The sequence below is a fragment of the Equus przewalskii genome, chromosome X (assembly GCF_037783145.1).
Source record: "Equus przewalskii isolate Varuska chromosome X, EquPr2, whole genome shotgun sequence".
NCBI classification, from domain to species: domain Eukaryota; kingdom Metazoa; phylum Chordata; class Mammalia; order Perissodactyla; family Equidae; genus Equus; species Equus przewalskii.
Window position 1 is genome coordinate 75923600 of NC_091863.1, and position 17372 is coordinate 75940971.

General features: G+C 36.4%; 1 pseudogene; it reads right to left on the minus strand.

The window, feature by feature from the left end:
• Positions 1-3076: 3076 nt before the first annotated feature.
• On the minus strand, positions 3077-4322 carry LOC103543468 (tubulin alpha-1C chain pseudogene; annotated as a pseudogene).
• Between the last annotated feature and the right edge of the window lie 13050 nt (positions 4323-17372).

Here is a 17372-nt window from a genome sequence, read left to right on the forward strand (position 1 = left end):
CTTTGAGTGTTGTAGTTTTGGTCACATGTTTCCGTCTTTGATCCATTTGAGTTAGTCTGTTTATATGGTATAAGGCAAAGGTTCAACTTCATTCTTTTATATGTAGATATTCATTTTTCCCAACAGCATTTCTTGAAAAGACTGTCCTCTACCCATTGAATGTTCTTGTCACCATTGTCAAATATCATTTGACCATATATATGAGTGTTTATTTCTGGGCTTTCTATTCTATTTCTTTGGTCTATAAGTATGTTATTTATGCCAGTACCACACTATGTTGATTACTGTGGCTTTGTGGCAAATGTTGATATCGGGAAGAGTGAGACCTTCAACTTTATTCCTCATTTTCAAGCATGTTTAACCTATTCAGAATCCCTTGCGATTCCATATGAATTTTAGGATGAATTTTTCTATTTCTGCAAATCATGTCATTGGCATTTTGATAAGGATTGCATTGAATTTATAGACCCCTGTGGATTAATATCTGTAGATATTAAGTCTTCCATCCAAGAACACGGGATGTCTTTCCATTTGTTTGTGTCTTCTTTAAATTCTTTCAGCAATATGTTTTAGTTTTCATTATACAAGTTTCACCTCCTTGATAAAGTTTATTCTCAAGTATGTTAGTCTTTTTGATGGTATTATAAGTGAAATTGCTTTCTTCATTTCATTTTGGATTGTTCACTGTCAGTGTATAGAAATGCAACTGACCTTTGTGTGCTGATTTTGTATCCAGCAACCTTGCTGAGTTCTTTCATTATCTCTAAACATTTTATTTATGAAATCTTTACTGTTTTGTACATATAAATGCATGTCATCTTTGAAGGAATAATTTTATTTCTTTCTTTTCAATTTGGATGTGTTTCATATCTTTTTCTTGCCCAATTTCTGTGGCTAGAAATTCCAATACTACGTTCAATAGAAGTGGTAAAATTGGCTATCCTTGTTTTTGATCTCAGAGGGAAAGCTTTCATTCTTTCACTATTGAGTATGATTTTAGCTCATTCACATATCACTTTTTATTATTTTGATGTAGTTTCTTTGTATTTCTAGTTTGTTGAATATTTTCATCATGAAAGAGTGTTGAATTTTGTAAAAATGATTTTTCTGCTTCAATTGAGATGATCATGTGGTTATTTTCCTTCATTTTGTAAATGTGATGTATTACTTTGATTTTAATATGTTGAAAGATTCTTGCACTCTGGGAATAAATTCCAATTGGTTATAGTGCACAGTCTTTTTAACATGCTTTGTGTTTTGCTTGGCTAGTATTTTCTTCAGGATTTTTGCATAAATGTTTATAAGGGGTACTGACATAGTTTTTTTTCTTTTGAGTATTTGTCTAGATTTGGCATGAGGGTAATGTTGACCTAATAGAGTGAGTTAGGAAGTATTCTTTCTTCTTCTTTAATTTTTTTTTTAAAGATTGGCAACTGAGCTAACATCTGTTGCCAATCTTTTTTTTTTCCTTCTTTTCCCCGAAGCCCCCCAGTACATAGCTGTATCTTGTAGTTGTATGTCCTTCTGGCTGTGCTATGTGTGACGCCACTTCAGTGTGGCCTGACGAGCGATACCATGTCCGTGTCCAGGATCTCAACCGGTGAAACCCTGGGCCGCAGAAGCGGAGCACGTGAAATTAACCACTTGGTCACAGGGCCGGCCCCTCTTCTTCTTTAGTTTTTGGATGAGTTTGAGAAGAATTAATGTTAATTCTTCTTTAAATGTTCCTAGAATTTACTAGTGAAGCTGTTTGTTCCTGGGCTTTGTTTGTTGAGAGATTTTTGATTACTGATTCACAAAAAGTCTCTCTCCTTGACAAAGCTTTTGTCAGGCTCCTATGTGTCCTTTTCTTGACTAGACTCAATCTTTGCCTATTTGTACTGCATAAATTCACACAAATGGCTCCATCGAATCTGCGCTAGACACACACACACACACACACACACACACACACACACACGCACACACTGAAAGACTCGACCAAACTATAAAATGGCTTCCATCAGCCCAAACCCTTGTCCCTAGGATGACCCCAGACCTCTTAAAAAAGTCTGCCTGACAAAGTTCAATGCTGCTAAAATAATTTACTATTTTTCCAGCCAAAACCTGACTATAGGCCCTGACTTCCATTTTGTAGAGTATTTACTTTAGAAAACTTGCAATTGTAAATTCTTTCTCTGTCCTTTTAAGATCTAAATCTACTACAACCCAGGAATGCTTTTTTCAGGGATCTGAGCCATCCCTTTAAAATGTAATCATTAAAAAAACAGGGCTCTTATCTCTCAGTCTGTGTGGGAGGGTAGGATCCTAATTTCAATAAGTATCATTAGCAAACACAGAAGGCCTAATCACATGAACCAAACCCTCCACCCTCACTTGCCCCCACCACTCCATCAATGTCTTTCAGTATTTTTCCTTTGGCACATCTCAGCAATTAAAAAGCTTCCTTACTTTTTCTTTCAGTAAAGTTGAGCCCAGCTTATGATGAAGTCTCTTTCCTCTCCTACAGTATCCAGAATAAAATGTGTCATGCTACCTTTGAAAAATGTCCGCCTTTGTTTCTTTTTTGACAATTCACTCTCTTTACTAGTAAAAGGCTATTCTGATTTTCTACTTTTTCATGATTCAATCTTCTGTTTTTCTAGGAATTTGTCCATTCATCTAGATTATATAATTTGTTGGCATGCAGCTGTTCATAGAACTCTCTCATAATTCTATACATTTTTGCAAAATCAGTAGTTATATTCCCACTTTCATTTCTGCTTTTAGTTATTTGTGGCTTCTTTCTTTCTTCTTTGTAGATCTAGTTAAATATTTCTGAATTTTGTTGATCTTTTTGAAGAACCAATCTTAGATTCATTGATTTTTCTCTATTGTTTTTCTACTTGAAATTTTATTTATATCCACTCTGACATTTATTAGTTCTTTCCTTCTTCAAGCCTTAGAATTAGTTTGTTCTTCTTTTTTTAATGGAAACGTCACATGTTGACAAGTTAGGGCCATAATGGATAGCTTCACAGAAAAACAGAAATAAGACAGTCTCAAGAAAATGGAGTGTAAATTTGCAGCAGACAGGTTAATACTCTTCAGCCTCATCTTCTCCTTCTAGCACTATCCACTCCAACTGCCTCATAATCCTTCTCAAGGTCAGCCATTTCTCATGGGGCTAAGAAAACTCTCCTTCCTCCACGCCCTCACCCACATCCCAGTGAGCAAAGACATAATCGGCATACATTACATCAAACTTATGGCCCAGGAAAGCCCAGGCCTCAGCGATGGCTGTGCTGTTACTCAATTTGAAGTACTTTGACCAGCTGTCCACCAGGTACCACAGCAGGAGGCTAGTAATGAGTGCCAAATTAGAAGCTAGTGGGACACAAATTCACAAACTGTATGGTGTGCATGGTCTTGATGGTGGCAATGGCAGCACTGACATCTTTGGGAACCATGTCACTGCGGTACAAGAAGAAGCAGGCCATGTATTTACCATGGTGACTGCCTCATTTCACTGTCTTGTTGACTGGCTCAAAGCATACATTGTTGATCTCTGCTACAGTAAGCTGTTCATGGCAGGATTTCTTAGAAGAGATGACAAGGGCATATGTGGCCAGAGGGAGGTGGATGCAGGAATAGGGCACCAGGATGGCCTGGAATTCTGTCAGATGAATATTCAGGGCTCCATCAAATCTGAAAGAAGCAGTTAGTGATGGAGGACACAGTCTGACTAATAAGGTGGTTAAGGTTAGTATAGGTTGGGTGCTCAATATTGAGTTTCTATAATAGAGGTCATAGATGGCCTCATTTTCTACAACAGAGGGACAATCGGAGTGCTCCAGGGTGGTATGGGTGGTGAGGATGGAGTCGTGGGCTTCAACAACAGCTGTGGAAACCTGGGGGTGCTGGGTAATTGCAGATCTGCAGTTTGGACATCTAGGCATCACCTACAGAGAAATGTGCCATCAGCAGGGAGGTGGACTAAGAACCAGTTGCCCTGCAAAGCTGTGGAAAACCTAGAGGCCCTGAAAACTTCTGCATTGGTTCTCAGCTTATGAATTCAGTACATGAGGAGGGCAATGATCTTACCAATGGTTGTACCTGAAGGCATAGTTATTGTTAGCATCTTCCTTGCCTGTGATGAGCTGCTCAGGGTGGAAGAGCTGGTGGTAAGTTCCAGTGTGAACTTCATCAATGACTGTGGATTTCAGGTCTACAAACATGACCCTGCACACATGCTTGCCAGCAGCTGTCCCACTGAGGAAGCTGTTGAAGGAGTCATCTCCTGCCCCAATGATCTTGTCACTTAGCATCTGGCCATTGGGCTGGATGCCATTTTTCAGGCAATAGAACTTCAAGCAGGCATTGCCAATCTGGACACTGGCCTGGCCAAGGTGAATGAACGTGCGTTCATGCATAACTGGGAATTGTAGGACTCTGCAAGGCTGGGGGAAGTGAGGAACAACAAGGATCTCTCACTGCCGGAGTCTGGAAGAGAAGCAGTGAGAGGCCTATTGGCCATGAGGCACCCTATATAACCCTTTCTGGGCCATGTTTATGGAGCGCGGGCATCGGACAGGCTTGGTCTCCTTTTTGTCTCTTTTTGTTTGTTTTAGAAAGAAAAAATTCCAGTTTATTATTACTTTAAAAAAGGCAAATATTTACCCAATTGTTCAAGCAGGCTTATATAGATAGAGGTATTTCATTTTAAAATATATATGTGTGTAATTTTTCTACCACAGTAATTCATTTCAGGAGAAATTTCATTATGTATCTTTTACAGAGCCCTAAAACAAGAGAGCCAAAGCATTAAAATAAACATGAAGGTGTAGAGATGCTTCAGGCCAGTTCCTCATTAGAAGCCTCAGCATGAGGGCTCCAGAGACCAAAGCAGATGGTCTACTAGGTAGAGCTGAAATGTTCAAGTGAGTCCTGGAAAGAAGGGGTAGTTGGCTGGCTATGACAGGCTCACCCCTGAGGTAGAGCAAAGAGAACAGACTGGGGAGATCTGAGAAGCACCAGAGCTATCTGAACTCAAGAGGGTGTAAGCGAGTGAGAGTGAGCAGCAGGGGTAATTGAGTTTCAGTTACCTGCAGAGTGGTGAAATAAAGTAGTAACTTTATCTGCCTGACATGACGGAAGTTTAGAGGTGTCCTTGGCATACTCACAGTAAAATCCATCGCCCTTTCTCTGTGTTGGATGATGGCAACCACACCACACTTCCTAATGACAGCCAGTGCACGTCCTATTGAAGCAGCACCAGCACGCTACAGCTAATGAAGCATTTCCTGCAAGCCTGTCTCCCAGGGCTCTCTGCATCCTCTATCTGAAGAATGTTCTTTTTCTATGTCCTTAAGGTGAAAAGTTAGGTTGTTGATTTGAGATCTTTCTTCGTTCTTAGTGTTGACATTTATAGCTATAAATTTCCCTCTTAGCACTACTTTTTTCCTAGAGCTCTGACCTTTCATGGATATATGTTTATAATCACTTTGCCTTCTATGAGAATTGACCCTTGTGTCAATATATAATGTTCTTTTTGTCTTTTATATAAATTTTTGACTTAAAGTCTAATTTGTCTAATATTAGTGTAACCACTCCAGCGCTCTTTTGGTTAATATTTGCATGGGATCTCCTTTTTCCGTACTTTCGCTTTCAACCTATATGTGTTCTTAGATCTAAAGTGGATCTCTGTAGCCTGGTGTTAGATCCTACATTTTTAGCCATTCTGACAATTTATATGTTTTGATAAGGCAGTTTAATCCATTTACATTTAAAGTGAGTACTGAAAGGGAAGGACTTATTTTTGTATTTTCTTTATTTTTATTATTTTTTGTTATTTATTTTCTGTACATCTTACAGCATTTCCCCCTCATTTACTCGATCACTGCCTTCCTTTTTATTCAGCTATTTTTTTGTTGTGACATCTTTTAATTTCCTTCTCATTTCCTTTTGAGTATAATCTATATTCTCTTTGTGATTACCATGTGTATTGCATATGACATACAAAAGTTAAAACAATCTATTTTAAATTGATAACATCTTAACTTCAATAGCATACAAAGCTCTCCTCCTTCACAGTTTACCACCACCACTTTAAGATATTATGTCACAAATAACATCTTTATACATATTATACATATTAACATAGATTTATAATTATTCTTTATAAGTGTTTTTTAATTCATGTAGGAAATAAAAAAGTGTAGCTGGTAACCAATAATATTGCTTTTTATATTTGCCCGTTGTTTTACCTTTACTGGAGATACTCACATTTTCTATGACTGTGAGTTATTACCTAGCATCGTTTCATTTCAACTTGAAGGACTCCATTTAACATTTCTTGTAGAGCAAGTCTGGTGGTAATGTATGCCCTCAGCTTTCATTTACCTGGGAATGTCTTGATTTCTCCCTCATTTTTGAGGAACATTTTTTGCCAGATATAAAATTCTTGCTTAACAGGGTTTTTCTTTTTTCTTTCAGCACTTTAATATATCATCCCACTGCTTCTCGCCTCCAAGGTTTCTGCTGAAGAATCCCTTGATGATCTTATTAGGGATCCCTTGTGCATGATGAATCTCTTGCTATTTTCAAGATTCTGTCTTCAGCTTTGACTTTTGACACAATGATTACAATGTATCTTGTTGTAGGTCTTTTGAGTGTATCTTACCTGGCATCTGTTGAGCAGCTTGAACTTGTATATCCATGTCTTTCCTCAAATTTTGTAAGTTTTTTAGCCATAATTTCTTCAAATAGTCTCTCTTCCCCATTGTCTCCCTTCTCTCTTTGGGACCCTCATAGTGTGTATATCAATCAACTTGATGGTTTCCCGTAAACCCATAGGCTCTGTTTACCTTTATTCATTTGTTTTATTTCTTTTCCTCAGACTTGACAATTTCAAATGTCAGATCTTCTAGTTCACTGAATATTTTCCTGCCTGCTTATGTCAGATTTTGAACTTTCTAGTGATTTTTTTTTAATTCAGTTATTTAAATTTTCATCTCCAGAATTTGTTTAGTTAATTTTTATCATTCTTATCTCTTTGTTGATATCGTCATTTTGCTCATATCATTTCCCTGATTTCCTTATTTTAGTTCTTTGTCTATGTTTTTCTCCAGCTCTTTGAGCATATTTGAGACAGTTTCTTTTTAAGTCTTTGTCTAGTACATCTGTCATGTTTGTTTCCTCATGGATGCTTTCTGCTGCTTTATATTTTCCTTTGCATGGGCCATATTTTCCTTTCTTTTTGAATGCCTTGTGCTATTTTGTTGAAAATTGGGCATTTGAAAAAAAACAGCCACCTCTCCCAGTCTTTGCATTCTGGTTCCTTGCCATAAAAGATCTTCATTAATCATCAGGGAATGTTATGAGCCTTGAGATCAGCCCAGGATAAAGGCTTAAGTTATAAAAAGATATTCTCTGTTTTTTTCTGGTCTTGCATCTTTTCTGTACTCTGTGCATGCATGTGTGCATATGTGTGTGTCTGTGTTTTCACTTCTCCTTATATATGGCTGTTTTACAATGTCTTAATTATCTGAAAAGTCTCACCTTAGCTACTTATCAGTAACTTAGATGTTCTACTGTATTCCTCTGCATGTAAGCTCTTGTTGCAGGCATCTGAAGGTCTGTAGTCCCTCTCAACTTTTGTGGGCAATTCCTACTCTTTCTAGCAGCTTTTCACAACCTAAGAACTGAGCTATCCTGCTGTTTCCATCTAAGCTCTGAGTCAGACAAAAAAAAAAAAAAAAAAAGACCAATCTCTCAGGGAATCCATTGGAAATTGGGCCATTGCTTCCTCCTGACCACACTGCATCATGGTAGGGAAGGGTTTGGGCAAGAGTGAATAAATACATCATTATATTTCTTATTGCTTTAATGTGGCTTTTTCTTGATTGGGCATTTACTTGGTTTCTCTAGACCTTTGACTGTTTTGCAGAGTGGCTGTAAAGTTATTTTAGCTCATCTCTAGTTGTCATTGATTATTTTTAATGTTTCCATTAGGGAAAAACTGCTTGGAACTTCTTATTTCTCTATCCTACTCTTTATCATGCTACATATACAAAACTCCAAACAATTGCATGCCTCTTGATTTGTCAATATGACAAAAGTTTTTCTTAAGGTGGATAATCAAGAATATTGGCAAAAAACATTATCCTCCCAAATCACCATTTTAGAATAGCAAAATATATGAAATAAATCACTTGTTTGAAAATAAAGTCCTCATTAAACAAATTACAATACATTTATGAAATACAACACTATGCAGCTATAAATTAATGAGATATTTACTGATACAATGGATAATTACAAAATACAGACATACCTTGGGGATACTGTAGGTTTGGTTCCAGACCACCCAATAAGATGAATATTGCAATGAATTGACTCATACAAATCTTTTGGTTTTCCCAGTGCATATAAAAGTTATGTTTACATTATACCGTAGTCTATTAAGTGTGCAACAGCATTCTATCTAAAAAAATAATGTACATACCTTAATTTAAAAATATTTCATCGCCAAAAACTGCTGACCATCATTTGAGCCTTCAGCAATTCATAATCTTTTTGCTGGCAGAGGGTCTTGCCTCGATGTTGATAGCTGCTGACTGATCAGGTTGGTGGTTGCTCAAGGTTAGGGTGGCTGTAGAAATTTTTACAAATAACACAATAATGAAATTTGCCACATGAATTGACTCTTCTTTCTATGAATTATTTCTCTGTAGCCTGCAGCACAGTTTGGGAAGATTTTACCCACAATAGAACTTCTTTCAAAATTGGAGTCAATCCTCTAAACACTGTCACTGCTTTATCAATGAAGTTTATGTAATATTCTAAATTCTTTACAATAATTTCAACAATTTTCACATCTTCAACAGGAGTAGTTTCTATCTCAAGAACCCACTTTCTTTCTCATCCGCAAGATGCAACTCCTCATCTGTTAAAGTTCTATCATGAGATTGAAGCAATTCATGACAACTTCAGGCTCCATTTCTCATTTTAGTTATCTTGCTATTTCTGTCACATCTGCAATTACTTCCTCGACTGATGTCCTGAACTCCTCAAAATCATCCATGAGGATTGCAATCAACTTCTTTCAAACTCTTGTTAATATTGATATTTTGACCTCTTTCCGTGAATCAAAAATGTTCTTAATGGAATCTAGAATGATGAATATTTTACAGAAAGCTTTCCATTTACTTTTCCAAGATCTATCAGAGGAATTAATATCTATTGCAGCTATAGCCTTACGAAATGTATTTCTTCAATAATAAGACGAAGGTCAAAACTACTCCTTGATCCATTGGCTGCATAATGGATGTCGCGTTCACAGGCATGAAAACAATATTAATCTCATTGTACATATTCATCAGAGCTCTTTGGTGACCAGGTGCATTGTCAATGGGAAGTAATATTTTTTAAATAATCTTTTAATTTTTTTATCAGTAGATCTCAAAAATGGGCATAAACTATTCAGTAAACCATGTTATAAACCGATTTGCTATTACCCAGGCTTTGTTGTTCCATTTATTGAGCACAGGCAGAGTAGATTTAGCATAATTTTTAAGGGTCCTAGGGTTTTCAGAACAGTAAATAAGCATTGGCTTCAATTTAGAGTCACCAACTATATTAGCCCCTAACAAGAGAATTAACCTGTCCTTTATAGCTTTGAAGCCAGGCATTGACTTCTCCTCTCTAGCTATGGAAGTCCTAGGTGACATCTATTTCCTATATAAGGCTGTTTTGTCTACACTGAAAATCTATAGCTTAGCATTGTCACTTTCACTAATTATCTTAGCTAGATCTTCTGGATAACTTGCTGCAGTTTATATACATCAGCACTTTTTACTTCATTTTGTACTTTTATGTTATGGAGATGGCTTCTTTCCTTAAACTTCATGAACCAACAGCTGCTTCAAACATTTCTTCTGCAGCTTCCTCACCTCTCTCAGCCTTCATAGAATTGAAGAGAGCTAGGGCATTAGACTTTGGCTTAAGGGACTGTTGTGGCTGGTTTGATCTTCTGTCCCAACTACCAAAACTTTCTCCATATCAGCAATGTCTATTTTGCTTTCTTATCATTTGTGTTTTCACAGGAGTAGCGTTTTTAATTTCCTTCAAGAATTTTTCTTTTGCATTCATAGCTTGGCTAACTGGCATAAGAGGTCTAGCTTTCAGCCTATCTTGGATTTCAACATGCCTTTCTCACTAACCTTAATAATTTCTGGCTTTTGATTTAAAGTGAGAGACATGCAACTCTTCCTTCCACTTGAACACTTAGAGGCCATCGTAAGATTGTTAATTGGTCTTGTTTCAATATTGTGTCTCAGGGAATAGGGAGGCCTGAGGAGAGGGAGAAAGACAGTGAATATCCAGTCAGTGGAGCAGTCAGAAAATTCCTAACATTTATGAATTAAGTTTGCTGTTATATGATTTCAGTTCAGGGCACTCCAAAACAATTACAATACTAACATAAAAAATGACTGATCACAGATAACCATAACAAATAATAATAATGAAAAAATTCAAAATAGTGTGAGAATTACCAAAATGTGACACAGAGACATGAAGTGAACAAATGCTGTTGGAAAAATGGCACCAATAGCCTTGCTCAATGCAGGGTTGCCACGAACCTTCAATTTGTAAAAAACACAGTATCTGAGAAGTGCAATAAATCAAACAGCAATAAAATAAGGTATGCTTGCACCTAAAAATTTATTGAGAGTAAATCTCATATTAAGTGTTCTTACCACACACACAACCAAATGCAAGAAAGTTTGTGAGTGATAGGTATATTTATTATTTTGATTGTAGGTGATAGCAACTTGATTGTATACTATGTCCAAACTCACAAAATTGTATGTATTAACTATGTGCATCTTTATACCAATTATACTTCAATAAACCTGGGGGAAAATGACTGCAGGGATTTTGTGGAATCTCCTAAGATTATTATACAATGTGTATGGAAGTGCTAAAAGCCAAAAACAACTATGAAACAACTGAAATACAATAATAATATAAAGTGATGTTTTTGTTGTTATGAGTGCTATTGAATCACTTCTGACTCCTACTGGTGCATGGCTTTCAACATCACAGCAACATGCCACTACCACAGTACAACAACCAATAGATGGGTAGTGTGGTTTCCTGATCAGGAAACAAACCCAGGCCATGGTGGTGAAAGAATTGAATCTTAACCACTAGGCAACCAGGGCTGTCTATAAAGTGATGTACTGTACCAAATGTCAAGGCTCATTATAAACCTATAGTAATTAAATGAGAATATTACTAGTGTAAGTATGGATACATTTAAAATCAAGAAGACCAGAGAGAGTAAAAAGAAAAAATCACATTTATGGATCACTATATATGACAGAAGTGACACTAAAGAACAGAGAGTAAAGAAAGGACTAGTCAAAAGATTATGCTAAAAAAATTGGTCATCTATATGGAAAAAAATAAGTATACATTTTTACTCCACCACATCAGTTCCAGAAAGACTAAAGACCTGAATGTGAAAAACAAAATTATAAACCTCAAAATAAAATATAAAGTGATATCTATTTAAACTCTCAGGAGAGGGAAGAATTTCTTAAACAAATAAAAATCACTGACTAGAAAAGAAATGAGAAAATTTGGGTGCTACATAATTAAGAAATTTTGTGCATCAAAAGACAACGTGAAAAGGTGAAAAGACAACCAGCATATAGAGAGAAGATACAACAGGGAAAAATGCAGTATTAGTATCCAGAATATGTAGAAAACAGCACAAAAATCCTGCAACAAATCAATCAGAATGGCACTTGATTTAACCTTAAAAGGGCATAAATAGGCATCCCATAGAAGGAAAAATATGAATTGCCAATGAACATAAGAAACTCAAGCTCATTAGAAAAAGGAGAAGCAAACAGGGTTATAATGATATTTTATATAATTTATATTCACAACAATAAAAAATTAACAATACAAAGCATTGGAAAGAATGAGGATAAAAGGGAACTCTTGAACACTGCTAGTGGGAGTGTAAATGGTCGACCATTTTATACAGTAGTTTGGCATTAGTCAGTAAAACTGAACATACAAATACTCCATGGCTCAGCAATACCACTCGTAGGTACAGATTCAAGCAAGATAATATTAGGGTAGAAATTTATATTTAGTCACAAAATATAAATTTTGTGTTTTTCTACCTTCAATCATTAACTTTATGAATGAATATTATTAGTGGAATATGTATATCTAGTATATTCAATCAGTATTGTGCATTTATAATAAAACGTTAAACTGACATCTGCATGGTAAAGTTTGAGGCAGAGAGAAATATTTAGTTTTTCTTTTTGAGGAAGATTAGCCCTGAGCTAACTGCTGCCAATCCTCCTCTTTTTGCTGAGGAAGGCTGGCCCTGAGCCAGGATCCGTGCCCATCTTCCTCTACTTTGTACGTGAGACACCTACCACAGCATGGCTTGCCAAGCCATGCCATGTCCACACCCGGGATCCGAACTGGGAAATCCCGGGCAGCCGAAGTGGAAGATGTGCACTTAACTGCTGCGCCACTGGGCCAGCCCAGAAATATTTAGTTTGTTTCCTGGCATTATTAACTTATTCTCTAATAAATTGCATATTTTGTGAACCATAGAGGTGAAAGTCCCTAAATAATTATAACTAGAAATTACTAATGTAGTAAAATTCAATACTATGGAGTATATAGTGTATTCACTTTTATGATTACACACACATACATACACACAAATATGCAAATATAGAATTGTGTGTGTATAATATTTTAAGAAGTTTTCTATGGGTCTCTAATAACTACTTAATTTGAAATCCCAACACTGCATACTATGTACTACAGAAATCTTTCTTAAAACATTTGTTTTTAAGAACTGTTTGTTGTCTGTATATAAAATGGAAATAGTCATGTTCTTTTAGTGAAATTATCATTCTGAGAAAATTGCATGCCTTCTAAGAGTTATAGTCTTTCCAGATACTAGAATATGAAGAACATTATGCCATCTATTCAAGGACAATCTCAGACTTTAAGGAAGACGTGACTAGGACATTCATATCTGAGTTGTGTTCTCCCACTTCTCTAGCCAGATACACAACATCCAAATAATATTTTATCTCTTAAAGAGCAGAAGTTTCCAGGTAATCTGCTTATTAATCTTATTGTTTAGTCTTGATTTGAACAATAAAAACAGCAATTCTAAAAGGATTAGATGTCTTGAATTTTACTTGAAACTTAAGGCTGTCTAAAGCTGTTTGGAGTATAAGCATTAAAAGTAAGTGAAAAAGGTCTTTGTTCATTTTTAGCAAAGTAGCATCTTAAAAAAAATCTCTGATGAGGAGTAATGTGTGTGTGATCAATATTTCACTTGCATGATTCTGCCATGCCCTATAATATTTTCTTCATCTGTGTTCATTCCTCTCTTCCCTTTGTTCTTCTTTTCCCCGGTGTTTTATTTTTGAATCCATTGACATAATTCAGGCAGCTAATGGTACATTCTTGATAAAAGTCCCAGTCTATCCTTTTGATCATCATGACAAGACTACCCATAAAATCATGCAACATTTCATTAGAAAGGCAGCATGGGGCTCTTGGAAATATGTGAGTTCTATTATTTTCTTACCTACATGAAAGAACATCACTGAATAAAATTAAAAGCATGACTTTATTACTTGTTTAAATTTTTCTTCTGATTTCTATAAGTGACTTCAGTGTTATAAGGATTGGTGTAAAGATTTATAGTGTTTTATAATATTTAGGCCTAAGAGTAACATTATGCATAAGGTGCTGCATTAAGAATCTTTTTAGTTTATAACCAGTACCACTTCTAAAATTCATTATATATGTTTTCCTGAAATTTAATGAAATTTTCTTCCTTTACATTTTTTTTATTGAGATAACATTGGTTTATAACCCTATATAAATTTCAGGCATACATCATTATATTTCACCCTCTGTGCAGACTGCATCATATTCACCACCCAAAGACTACCGTCATCACCATACACATACACCCCATCACCCCTTTCACCCTACTCCCTCGCTTCCCCCACTTTGGTAACCACAAATCTAATCTCTATATATATGTGTTTTCTTGTTGTTGTTGTTTTTATTTTCTATTTATGAGGGAGATCATACAGTATTTGACTTTATCCATCTGACTTATTTCACTTAGCATAATACCCTCAAGGTCCATTCATGTTGTTGCAAATAACAAGATTCCACCTTTTTTTTTATAGCCGAGTAGTATTGCATTGTGTATATATACCATATCTTCTTTATCTATTGTTCCCTTGATGGGATCTTAGGTTGTTTCCAAGTCTTAGCCATTATGAATAATGCTGCAGTGAACATAGGGGTACATATATCTTTACACATTTGTGTTTTCATGTTCTTTGGATAAGTACCCAGAGGTGGAAGAGCTGGATCATATGGTAGTTCTATACTTAATTTTTTGAGGAATAGTCATACTGCTTTCCATAGTGGCTACACAAGCTTGCATTCCCAGCAGCAGCATACAGGGGTTCTCTTTTCTCCACATGCTGTCCAGCACTTATTATTACTTGTCTTGTTAATTATAGCCATTCTGACAGGTGTAAAATCATGTCTCATTGTAGTTTTGATTTCCATTTCCCAAATAATTAGTGATGTTGAACGTCTTTTCATGTGCCTCTTGGCCATCTGCATATCTTCTTTGCCCATTTTCTAGTTGGGTTGTTTTTTGTTGTTGTTGAGATTTATGAGTTCTTTACATATTTTGTATATTAACCCCTTACCAGATATACGGTTTGCAAATATCTTCTCCCAATTGTTAGGTCGTCTTTTCATTTTGTAGATGGTATCCTTTGCTAGGAACAAGATTTTTAGTTTGATGTATTACCACTAGTTTATTTTTTCTTTAGTTTCCCTTGCCTGGTCAGACATGGTATTTGAAAATATACTACTATGATCAATGTCAAAGAATGTACTGCCTATATTTTCTTCTAGAGGTTCTATGGTTTCAGGTGTTACATTCAAGCCTTTAATCCATTTTGAGTTAAGTTTTGTGTGTGGTGTAGGATAATAGTCTACTTTCATTCTTTTGCACCTGGCTGTCTGGTTTTCCAAAATGGTTTATTGAAGAGACTTTCTTTTCGCTGTTGTGTGTTCTTGGCTTCCTTATTGAAAATTAGCTGTCCATAGACATATGGGTTTATTTCTGGGTTCTCAATTTTGTACCATTGATCTGTGTGTCTCTTTTTGTGCCAGTGCCATGCTGTTTCGATTACAATGGCTTTGTAGTATATTTTGAAATCAGGAAGTGTGATAACTCCAGCTTTGTTCTATTTTCTCAGGATTCTTTTGGCTATTTAGAATCTTTTCTCATTCTAAATAAATTTTAGAAGTCTTGTGTTCTATTTCTGTGAAAAATGTCATTGAGACTTGGATTGCATTGAACCTGTAGATTGCTTTAGGAAGTATGGACATTTTAACTGTGTTAATTCTTCCAATCTAAGAGCACAGAATATCTTTCAATTCCTTTGTATCTTCTTCAATTTCTTTCAACAATGTTTTATAGTGTTCAGCATCTAGGTTAAATTTATTCCTGGGTATTTTATTCTTTTTGTTGTGGTTGTAAATAAGATCGTATTCTTAATTTCTCTTTCTGCTACTTTGTTGTTCATGTATAGAAACACAACTGATTTTTGTAAGTTGATTTTGTGTCCTGGAACATTGCTGTAGCTGTTGTTTGTTTCCAATAGCTTTCTGCTGGATTCTTTAGAGTTTTCTATGTATAGAATCGTGTCATCTGCAAACAGTGACACTTCTTCCTTTCCAATGTGGATATCCTTTATTTATTTTTTCTTGCCTTATTCCTCTGGCCCAAACCTCCAGGAATATTTTGAATAGGAGTGGTGAAAGTGGGCACCCTTATCATTTTCCTCCTCTCAGGGCGATGGCTTTCAGTTTTTCACCATTAAGTATGATGACGGCTGTGGGTTTGTCATATATGGCTTTTATTATGTTGAGGCACTTTCCTTCTATACTCATTTTATTGAGAGTTTTATCATAAATGGATGATAGATCTTGTCAAATGTTTTCTCTGCATTTATTGAGATGATCATGTGATTTTTATTCCTCATTTTGTTAATGTGGCATATCACATTGATTGATTTCTCTGACTTGAGTGTTGGTTTCTGACGACTTGTCATTTTCCTTATGCTTTGAAGTGTTACTGTAGTTTTCCATGGTGTTTGATGAACTGATCCTGTGCTGATGCATTTGCAGTTGTATCAGGTTACACATTCCACCTTCCACTTCTCGGGAGCGCAGGAGCTGTGTTTTCTGAACCTGCTGCATCTGCTGAAAGTTGTGCCAGTAGGTCTTGTCTGTCTTTGCCTGCTGGCTGCAGTGGTTTGGTGGGTTGCACATGCATGCTGCCTAGGCAGGGGACCAGAGAAGCTGGTGAGCTAGGCGGGAGAGGCAGAGCGCTTTCTTTCACAAGAAGGAGATGGCTCTACACACATGGGTGGTTCACCTGAGCTGCCGTGCTTGGTGAGGGCTTCTTTGTTGGGGCTGAACCATGCTACTCAGTGGATAGCATTCCCATGGTGAGCTGCTGAGGCCTGATGGGTTCTCCCACAGCTGGGCTGCAACTCTGAAAGTGAAAGTGTTCATGTGAAGGCCTGGCTACCCCTGTCTCTTCTTACAATCACCTGCAAGCTGCTGTTTGAGGACCCAGGACCTAGATCACTGCCACCAGGGAGCAAGTCGGACCTGCTCATCTCTTTCCACTGCTCCTGGGGATCCAGTTCCCCATCTTCACACATACGGTTGCATGGATCTCCCAGACGTCTTATTGTGCTTTGTAGGGAATGCTCTGTTGGTTAATGAATATCTGTTTAGTTGTAACTTAGGGGGCAGAGATGAAGGGAACTACTCTGGATTCCTTTCTCTTAATTTTTTGTGTATTTATTATAGGGGTCTGGTTTGTGATTACCATGGGGTTCACATATGATAACATATGCAAATAGTAATCTATATTAAGTTGATGGTCTCTTAAGTTTGATGTCTTGCTAAAAGCTGTACTCTTTTACTCCCGTCCCCAAACATTTTATGTTTTTGATATCATATTTAACCTCTTTTGTGTGTGTATGTATCCACCAACCTCTTATCAAGGAAATAGATAATTTACTACTTTTCTCTTTTGACCTTCATATTAGCTTCATAGGTGGTTGATCTGCTACCTTTACTGTATATTTGCCTTTACCAGTGATTTTATTTATTTATTTTTTGATGATTTTATCATTCTTATTTGTGATCTTTTCTTTTTCACTTAAATATGTCCCTTTAACATTTCTTGTAAGGCTGGTTTATTGGTGATGAAC